At 38.7% G+C, this 11,016-nt stretch overlaps 1 long non-coding RNA gene across 1 annotated transcript; it reads left to right on the forward strand.

Annotated features, from left to right (window-relative positions):
- Positions 1-603: 603 nt before the first annotated feature.
- On the forward strand, positions 604-10,040 carry LOC145503509 (uncharacterized). Its single transcript, XR_014051521.1, has 3 exons — positions 604-631; positions 5,762-5,987; positions 8,489-10,040. It is a non-coding gene; the product is annotated as an uncharacterized LOC145503509 (long non-coding RNA).
- Positions 10,041-11,016: the final 976 nt, after the last annotated feature.

An 11,016-nucleotide genomic window follows, 5' to 3' on the forward strand; every position in this document is an offset into this window, starting at 1 on the left:
AGCTAGAGGATTTCTCTGTGTTCTCCACACGGGGGCATAGCTAGTCCTTCATGTACTAAGGAACAGGCCTGTGGTTCTGAGGCAGTGTGTGTCTACCAGATGAGGGAAGTACAAGGGCAAGGGATGATGAGGAGCAAGGCCAGAGGATACTGCCATCAGCTGCGCTGAGGGTGGTGGTTAATGATATTTACTCACGGCTCCCGAGTCCTCTAGTCCATCCTTGTGGGCCTGTTCGACCTTCCCCTGGTTGGTAACAATGGAGGCCAGACTTCAGACAGCAACATGGCCATTCTCTATTTTTACAGAAGTCCTTGTGTAACAACCATTACAACACACTGCAGCCACAGCAAGAACGAGTGCCCGCTTCTCTTCACCTAGAATACTGTCCATTCTGGATCTCTTCTCCCCAGTCTGGGGAATAGCTCTTTATGAGATACACAAGAGCCTGGGAGGTGATGAAGTGAGAGCCCTCATGGGATGCACACCTTTTAAAATAGCCTGGTGACTTAATTCCATAGCTAATTCCTGGGTTGGGGTGGAAAATATTTCCAGAGGAAGATAAAAATAACGAATTAAAGGTAGAGAGCCGCTTTAGCATAGAGCAGAACCCCGGGGCAGGAGAAAGACCAAGGTGAGGGAAGCTTTCTATTTTTCCTTCCTCTCTCGCTCTTCTAAGAATCAAACCCAGTATATAATTTTCTTTAGAGCACCGGAGAGAGAAGCATGACAAGAAAAACAAAGAGTGAGCTTTGTTAAAGATGTCAGAGCCCGAGGAAGACTCCTGGGTGAGAATTAAGAACATCTCTTGACATTCGTTTTACCTTCTGCCTCTGGAATCTTCAGCATGTTTATCTCAAGTAGAGCTGAGGGGTTCCCTGGCTCCCTCTTTCAGTATAATTGAGTTTTGGGTGGCTCTTCTCCAATCACTCCTATCATGTGTTAGTGGCTCCGTCGTGTCCGACTCTGCGACCCCATGGACTGTAGCCCCCCAGGCTCCTCTGTCCATGGAATTCTCCAGGCAAGAATACTAGAGTGGGCAGCCATTCCTTTCTCTGAGGGATCTTCCCCACCCAGGGATCAGACCCCCATCTCCTGCATTGCAGGCAGATTCTTTGCCATCTGAGCCACCAGGGAAGCCCAGTCATTCCTGCACCTGCCCCTTTTGCTACCCACTGCCCAGCTCATTACAGTGGGAGGCTTGCGTAAAGCAGTTCATACTCCAGTTCTGACAGTAGATGTCAGGACTAACCTTGCTCATTTCATTTCCACATCTGCTTTAATAGAAGCAGAATTCAGGTTATTTGTTCAATGGCAGGATCTTAAGGACAGGAAATATCTGAAATGGTACTTTTAAAGAAAATAGATCATTTAGACACTTACCTTAAAAAAAATCTGAATTTCTTCTTGGGAGGGAAGAGGTTGGAGAATTTGCCCACATACATGGAGACGAGAAGTGCAAAGGAGGAACTTTCAGATAGCTTTTCTTCCTCATCAAACTCCCAGACACATTTATTTACTAGGATGTGCCTGAGGAAAGGGAAAGTTAAGGCTTGGAGTTAAGAGAAAACTTTTATTTCATTACATGAAATATTATATCTCAGGGTCTGACAGAGTTAGCTTTAATAATTTTTTTTAATAGACTTTATTTTTTAGAGCAGTTTTAGGTACACAGAAAAATTGAGCAGCAGACATTGAGATACCCTGACAACAGAGGTTCCCAACCTTTTTGGCCCCAGGGACCAGTTTCGTGGATGACAATGTTTCCATGGACCAGAAGTGAGGGAATGGTTTCAGGATGTTTCAAACGAATTACCTTTATTGTGAGCTTTATTTCTATTATTATTACATCAGCTCCACCTCAGCCCATCAGGGATTAGATCCTGGAGGTTGTGGACCCCTGCCCCACATCACTCCTGCCCCCCTCCCATGCAACAGCCTCCTCTGCTAATAATTATCCTGCCCTAAGCTGGCACACTTGTCAAATGGATGAACTTATCATTATTCGAAGTCACAGAGTTTACTCCTGATGTTGTACATTCCATGGGTTTTAAAAGGCATACAATGACATGTATCCCCCATTACAGGATCATACAGGCAGTTTCACTGCCCTAAACATCCCTGGACTCTGACTATTCATCTCTCCCTCCCTCCAATCCCTGGCAACCATTAATTTTTTTTATTGCCTCCATAGTTTTGCCATTTCCAGATTGTCATATAGTTAGAAGTCATACAGTATGCAGCCTTTTCAGATTGGCTTCTTTCACTTAGTAATATGCATTTAAAATTTCTCCTTGTCTTTTCATGGCTTGATAAGCCTTTTTTTTTAGCTCTTAATAATATTCCATTCTCTAGATGTACCATAGTTTATTTATCTATTCACCTACTGAAGCCCATCTTGATTACTTCCAAGTTTTGGCAATTATGACTAAAACTGCTATAAACATCTGTGTGCAGGTTTGTGTGTGAACGTAAGTTTTCAGCTCATTTGGGTATTTGGAGTAAAATTGCTGGATCATACAGTAAGAATGCAATGGGAATATCAGACAAGCTCACCTGTCTCCTGAGAAACCTGTATGATGGTCAAGAAGCAACAGTTAGAACCCAGTGTGGAACAACTGAGTAGTTCAGGATTGAGAAAAGAGTACAACAAGACTGTTTATTGTCATCCTGTTTATTTAACTTATACGCAGAGCACATCATCAGAAATGCCAGGCTGGATGAATTGTAAGCTGGAATCAAGATTGCTGGGAGAAATATCAACAACTTCAGATATGCAGATGAAAGCCTTTCTTTTTTATGACAGAAAGCGAAGAGGAACTAAAGAGCCTCTTGATGAAGGTGAAAGAGGAGAGTGAAAAAGTTGGCTTAAAACTCAGTATTAAAATGCGAAGATCATGGCATCCAGTCCCATCACTTTGTGGCAAATAGATGGGGAAAAAGTGGAAGGAAGCAGTGACAGCTCTCCTCTTCTTGGGCTCTAAGATCACTATGGATGGTGACTGCAGCCATCAAATTAGAATACGATTGCTTCTTTGCTGGAAAGCTGTGACAAACTTACACAGTGTGTTAAAAAGCAAAGACATTACTTTGCCGACAAAGGTCCATATAGTCAAAGCTATGGTCTTTCCTGTAGTCATGTACAGACAGATGTGCTAGCTGGACTATAAAGAAGGCAGAGCACCGAAGAATTGATGCTTGCCAACTGTGATGCTGGAGAAGACTCTTGAGAGTCCCTTGGAAAGCAAGGAGATCAAACCAGTCAACCTTAAAGGAAATCAACCCTGAGTGCTCATTGGAAGGACTGACACTGAAGCTAAAGTTCCAATACTTTGGCCACCTGATGCTAACAACAGACTCATTGGAAAAGAACTTGATGCTGAGTCAGATTGAAGGCAGTAGGAGAAGAGGATGACAGACGATGAGACGGTTGGATGGTATCATCAATTCAATGGACATGAACTTGGGCAAACTTCGGGATGGTAAAGGACAGGGAAGCCTGGTGTGCTGCAGTCCACGGGGTCACAAAGAGTTGGACATGACTTGGTGACTGAACAACAACAGCAGTAAGAATATGCTTAGTTCCGTAAAAAGTTTACCCACAAGTTGAGTTTTCCAAAGTGTCTTCGAAAGTGACTGTACCACTGTGCCAGCAACAAATGAGGTTCTGTTGATCCACATCCTTCCCAGCATTTGCTGTTGCCAGTATTTTGGATTTGGTTATTCTAATATGTTGCTCCAATATGTTGGCCACCTGGTGCAAAGAGGTGACTCATTGCAAAGACCCTGATGCTGGGAAAGATTGAAGGCAGGAGGAGAAGGGGACAACAGAGGATGAGATGGTTGGATGGCATCACTGACTCAATGGAGATGAATTTGAGCAAGCTACGGGAGATGTTGAAGGACAGGGAAGCCTGGAATGCTACAGTCCATGGGGTTGCAAAGGGTCAGACACAACTGAGAGACTGAACAATATGTTTGCAATGATATCTCTTTGTTTCAATTTGCCATTCCTTAATGACATATGATATTAAGCATCTTTTCGTATGCTTATTTGCCATCTATTCAGTGTCTTAAATCAGTATAGCTACTTCTTTCTTTTGGTTAATGTTAGCATGGTATATCTTTCCTTTTACTTTTACTCTATAAGTGCCCTTTTATTTAAAATGGGTTTCTTCTTCTACTTTGTGGAATGTAAATTACTGCTGTTACTATGGAGTGCAGCATGTAACAGTCACTATAAAAGTTCCCTAAGAAAATTAAAAACAGAGTTACCATATGATCCAGTGATTCCACTCCTGGGCATATCCAGAGAAAACTCTAATTCAAAAAGATACATTTATCCCAATATTCATGGTAGCACTACTTGCAATAGCTAAGGCATGGAAGCAACATTAATGTACGTCAAATACTCATTTAGACGATTGGATAAAGAAGATACGGTACAAATATACAATGGAATATTACTCAGCCATAAAAAGGATGGAATAGTGCCATTTGCACCAACATGATAGACCTAGAGATTATCATACTAAGTGAAGTAATTCAGACAGAGGAAGATGAACTACATATGATATCACTTATATGTGAAATCAAAAAAATATGAAACAAATGAACTTATTTACAAAGCAGAAATAGACTCATATTCATAGAAAACAAGTTATGGTTACCAAAGAAGAAATGGGGGGAGGGATAAATTAGGAGTTCTGGGTTAATAGATACTCATCACTATATGTAAAAGAGATAACCAATAAGGACCAATAAGTATAGCACAAGGAGCTATACTCAATATTTTGTAATAATCCATAATGGAAAGGAATATGAAAAAGAATATAATATATGTATAACTGAATCACTTTGCTTTATACCTGAAACTTAAGCAACATTATAAATTAACTCTGTTTCAATAAAAATTAAAACAATCAAACAAAAATAATAAAACATAATTGGTTTCTTGTAGATAGAATGTCTTATTTTTTGACCCATTCTGATAATCTCTGTCTTTTAGTTGGTGTATTTAGACTACTGATGTTTAAAGTGACTGTTGATGTAGTTGGATTAATATTTTACCATATTTATTATTGGTTTCTATTCATTGCCCTTGTTCTTTGTTTTTTATCTTTCATTGTTTTTCAGCTCTTTGTAGTTTTAATTGAAAATTTTATAGAAATTCATTTTCTCTATTTTAGCATTCCAATCATGCTTTTTAAAATTTTTTTTACTTTTTAAGTGGTTGTCTTAGAGTTTGCAATATACATTTACAACTAAACCAAGTCCACTTTCAAATAACACTATACCATTTCATGGTAGTGCAATATCTTATAATAAGAAAATAATCCTAATTCCTCCCTTCCATCTCTTATATCCTGGTTGTCATTCATTTCTCTTATACAGACGCATACATAAGAATACATGATCAAATACACTGTTGATATTATTTTGAACTGTTATCAGATCAATTAGGAATAAGAATCTCAGAATTTCTCTGTCATTTAATGGTTAAGACTCCCTGCATCCAATGCAAGGGATGTGATTTTGATCCCTGGTGAAGGAACTAAGATCCCAAGTGCCACATAGCAAAAATAAATACGTATTTATTTCTCCTTCACCTTTGCAGGATAATTTTGTAAGATTCAGAATTCTAAGTTGGTGTTTCTTTAATTCCAACACTTTAAGTATTTCACTCCACTCTTCTTGCTTGCATGGTGTTTGAAGAGAAATCAGATATAATTCTTATCTATGCTTCTCTCTTGGGGCTTCCCAGGTGGCATTAGTGGTAAAGAACCTGCCTGCCAATGCGAATGCAGGAGATGTAAGAGACAAGGTTAGACCCCTGGGTCTGGAAGATCCCTGGAAAAGGAAATGGCAACCCACTCCAGTATTCTCGCCTGGAAAATCCCATGGACAGAGAAACTTGGCAGGTTACAGTCCATGGAGTCACAAAGAGTTGGACATGACTGAAGTGACTTAGCGCACATTCTTCTCTATAGGTAAGATTTTTTTCTCTTTGCCTTCTTTCAAGATTTTTTCTTTATTTTTGTAATTTGAATTTAATATATACATCAGTGTAGTGTTTTAGGCATTTATTCTTCTCTGAGTTTCGTGGATCTGTCATTTGATATCTGACACTAATTGGGGGGAAATTCTCAGTTTTTATTGCTTCAAATATTTCTGTCCCTTCTCTCTTTTTTCTCTTGATATTTTCATTGTAAGTATGTTACACCTTTTGTAGTTGGCCCACAGTTCTTTGGTATTCTGGTTTTTATTTTTTCCAGTGTTTTTTATTTTTACTTCTTCATTTTGGAAGTTTCTATTCACAGACTTCTTAGAATTTACATCCCTCTGCTTACACTGTCCACCTGTTCTTACATGTTATTCACTTTATCCATTAGAGGCCTTAGCATATTAATCATAGATGTTTTAAATTCTTGGTCTAAGTCTGCCATATCTGAGCCTGGTTCTCATGCTTGGCCTGCTCTTCAAACTGTGTTTTTACCTTTTAATATTCCTTGTAATTGTTGAAAAACAGACATGACATACTGTTCTTTAGTGCTGTGGTGGTAAAGTGTGGGGGAAGGGGAGCAATCTTTTAATGAGCCTGTACCCCTGCACTGTGAACTTGACAAGTCCATGTCCATTTCCCACCATCTCTTAGGCGGTACAGGACGGCTAGACTGGGCTGTAATTGGTTATTTCCTTTCTCCCACATGCAAGACTAGAGTTGAATGTTTCTCTTTCTTCAGATCAGTTAGGCTCTGCTAAAACCCCAATAATGCAAACTCTGGTAAAAATCATTTCTTTTGCTCATAGACCTTGTTAAGAAGAAGAGAATGCGCTGGAAAATTTCTCTAAGAGTTCTTGATTTTTCAGTTTGTTCAGCTTTTTACTTATTGTTAGGAGGAAGTGATGACTTCCAAGCACTCTACATGCCAGACCAGAAACCAGAAGTCCTAATTATGCTTTTAAAGCCTTTGCTTTGTTCTTTTTGTGTGGGTGTCTACATTGCAGAACTAGTTACTCTGAGAGGCATTCTCACAAATACCAACTTACTCTACATTTATTGATAGAGAGTTTAGTTAACAGTGATTATAGGCTATAAATGTGGGAAGTAATCTTAGAAACTATCCAGTCCAACCTTAATTTTTTATGTGAGAAAATAAATGAGGTCTAGAAAAATTAAGTCACTTGGTCAAGGTCATTTAACTGGTTAAAGTCAAATCTCTTAGTTAGTCTTATACTTTTTTACCCCCTGCAGTCCACATTTCTCAGTTTTTAAATTCTTAGTTTGCCAGTCTCCTTGCATTGAGTGTGTACACAGTCGACTGTCTTATGTGGAAGTCTGACTTAATCTCAGAGAAATGTCTGAATATAGTCACACAGTCATGTCTGACTCTTGGCGATCCCATGGACTGTAGCCTCCCAGGCTCCTCTGTTCATGGAATTCTCCCGGCAAGAGTACTGGAGTGGGTTGCCATTTCCTTTTCCATTTCCTGACCCAGGGATCGAACCCGGGTCTCCTGCATTGCAGGCAGATTCTTTTTTTTTTTTTTTTCCAGATTCTTTACCAACTGAGCTCTAGGGAAGCCTTAATGCTTATTCCCTACCTCCACCCCAGCTTTGTAGCATTCTGTCTCCCTCATGTCTCAGAGGACAATAACCCCATCCTCAAAGCAGATACCATCCTAAGCATCTAAGCCCATCTTGGAAATCCCATATTCTTTGCAATGCCTAGTTTAGGAATGAACAAGTGATCCAATTAAGGACATTGAGACATAGGGGAAGGGGTTCTGGAAAAGATCTCCTTGTTCCTAGAAGGTAAAAACAAGAAAAGATCACCACTACATCTGGATGTGAGGCCTTGATGTCCTTTTGGGACTCTAAGAAGACCTGAAAGAAAGTGAAAGTTAAAGTCACTCAGTTGTGTCTGACTCTTTGAGATCCCATGGACTGTATAGTCCATGGAATTTTCCAGGCCAGAATACTGGAGTGGGTAGCCATTCCCTTCTCCAGGGGATCTTCCCAACTCAGGGATCGAACCCAGGTCTCTCGCATCGCAGGCGGATTCTTTACCAGATGAACCACAAGGGAAGCCCATAACCTAGGGTAAACATGACCCACTATAGACGGTGGAACAGGGAGATGGAAAGAACGCAAATCCTTGAGGACATTGTTGAGCTGCTGTTACATTAGATGTTATATTAGATGTTAAATTGCCTATTGTTTAAACCTGTTTAAGTTGAGGCTTTATGTTACTTGTAGACAAAGTAACATAAAGCCTTGTGGAAAGTTAAAGTTAGCACTGTGTAAACAGTTATCAAATGCATATTATCTTATTTCTAAATTTATCTTAAATATATATTTTGCATAAATTTAATATAAACCTATTCCCTAAACATTGTGTCTGGTCAGCAATAGAATATTTTCAGGGGAATCTAAGTGCTGTCTAATTTCTCTGCCTAATAGTCATGACCAAAGTTCTCTTTTCTTTCAGGTCCAGATGTTACAAGCTGATACCCCACTGCTGCAAAAAAGACCTACCAATTTTGGATTGTTGTGGAAGATTAAATGACTTTATTTCATCCATATTCTCTCCATTACCTGTTATCTTGTGTTCTGCTGTTCTACACCAGAGTCTGCATAAGCCAGTGACTCTCAACTCCAGCTATATATCAAGGTCAGCTGGAGAGAGCTCAACATCCTGATGCCCAGACCACACCCTAGAAGAAGTAATTGGCAACCCTGGGGGTGGGATCCAGGCATCAGTGATTTTCTTTTAACTTAAAAATATTTAAAAATTTTTCTCTTTTTTTTTAAATCAACTTTTTAATTGAAGGATAATTGCTTTACAGAATAAAATTTTTAAATAATATAAAACTTACCTAAAATTTCCAAAAAATATTTAAAAATTCTGTATACCATTATTCCAGATTCTTCACAATATCTTTATCATTCTCCTCCTCTGCCCCTACCCCCCCTCTCCTTTCTATCACTCTCTGAATATATATATTCTCTCCAAATACACATGTTTTTTTTCTGAAGCATTTGAGAATAAGTCAATGGTATGACACTGCTCTACTTCAAAATATTTTAGTGGGTATTTCCTAAAAATAAAAACCTTTTATTAAATAAGTATAATACAATAATCAAAATAAAAAATCTACAGTGATAGTCATATGATCTAATCTACAAACTTTATTCAGAGTTCTCCAAATGTCTCATGTATGTCATATTTCTGATTTGGTTTCTAGTCTAGGATCAAATTCAAGGTCATCATTGCATTTACTTGTCGTGTCTCTTCAGTCTCCTTTAATATGGAATTGGTCTTCATATTTTTCATAACATGAAAAAAATGTAAATAACATATTATTTTGTAGAATGTTAGCCAATTTGGGTTTTTTTGATGTTTCCTTATGATTAAATTCAGTCTCTGCATTTTTTGGCAGGGACACTCCAGAGTGATGCTGTGTCCTTCTCAAGTATATCATCTTAGGAGGCAAATGATAGGCATCTATCACTTGTAAGTTTTCCCATGTGATTTCAACATGTGCCCAAGATTGAGAACTACTCATTTTAGCCAAGAATATACAGGAGCCTTGTTTTTCAAGCTGAATATTTTTTAACAGGTGGTACCAGGAACTAACCAGGAAATAATCTCCTAATACTACAAGGGGCAAATCAAACCAACAAGTTAAATGATGATGTCAAAATGTTGGGAAGGTTGGTGACAAAACTGAAGGAAAAGATGAGGAATGAAGAAGTAATGAACTGTCTTTGTGTTCTATGCAAATTAAAACTGTTTCTTAAATTGGTACTGAATACATTATCATCTTAAAATGTACTGCAGTGCATTTGGGTCCTGCCCTCTATCATTAGCCCTTCCACATCACAAAACAAAAACAAAACAAAACAAACAAAAAAATCCCTTCTCAACTTTGTGTCCTCATTGGCCTGTGTTCAAGTTGTACTTAACCATATCTCCCCTTGTCTTTAAAGTACTCATCTGTATCCCCCTCATTAAATTGCAAGTTTCTTCGGAGCAAAAACTTTGTCTTAGTAAAATGTTATCCCCCTGCACCATATTGATGATTGTATATTATTAGACATTCAGTGAATGCTTGCTAAGATATATCACAGCAAGTTGCTAGCTCACAATTTCTTTTCTTTTTCTTTTTAAAGAAGAAGTTTGTTTAAACAATAAAACACTTGATTTGAAGGGAAAACTATCTAGGATTCATTTCCCTCAGCCTAATATATCCCTGTTTGATTATAAATTACCCTACATGTTAACATAATAGCTACATACAAAAAAGTTACAAGATTGTCCTTTACAATATTAGATATTAAAATTCTCTAGTAGAACAAGGTAAGCAAGGATTTTTATGTTGTTGTCATTTTGTTATTATTATTGCTGTTGTTAAACTGTGAGAGCAAAATAACTTCCTGGAATATAAAGGTAAGAGCTGAATGAGTGTGCCGCTAACAGAGAAAGGGGTGTTTCCGCAGAAAGGGTTAGTCACTCAGTCAAGTCCAGTTCTTTGTGACCCCACGGGCTAGGGCCCGACAGGCTCCTCTGTCCATGAAATTCTCCAGGCAAGAATACTGGAGCGGGTAACCACTCCTTTCTTCAGATCTTCCAGACCCAGGGTGGACATTTTGTGGGCAGATTCTTTACCATCTAAGCCACCAGGGTTTCCACAGAAACAGTGTGTTTTCCTACTCCATTTGCATTAGATGTTGATTAAAACATACCATTGGCCAGTTGGTTAAAAAGTCAGTATGTCTGTGTACGTATGCCAGTTACTTTTTATCTGTGCTAAACAGTTTCACTCAACAAATACTGAACATTTGCTATGTGTCAGGCCTGATTGTGGGCTCCAAGACACCAATAGCGGAACAAAGATATCTGCTCTCAAGGAGTCTGTCTTCATCCCCAGGAAAACGACAGTTTTGCAGTTCTTTCCCTTATCTGTTCTTGTCCTCTCCCATTGGTAATTCTCATGCTATGGACACTTGTTACAA

Source organism: Giraffa tippelskirchi, chromosome 4, assembly GCF_054371585.1.
Source record: "Giraffa tippelskirchi isolate mGirTip1 chromosome 4, T2T-mGirTip1v1.2.pri, whole genome shotgun sequence".
NCBI lineage: Eukaryota > Metazoa > Chordata > Mammalia > Artiodactyla > Giraffidae > Giraffa > Giraffa tippelskirchi.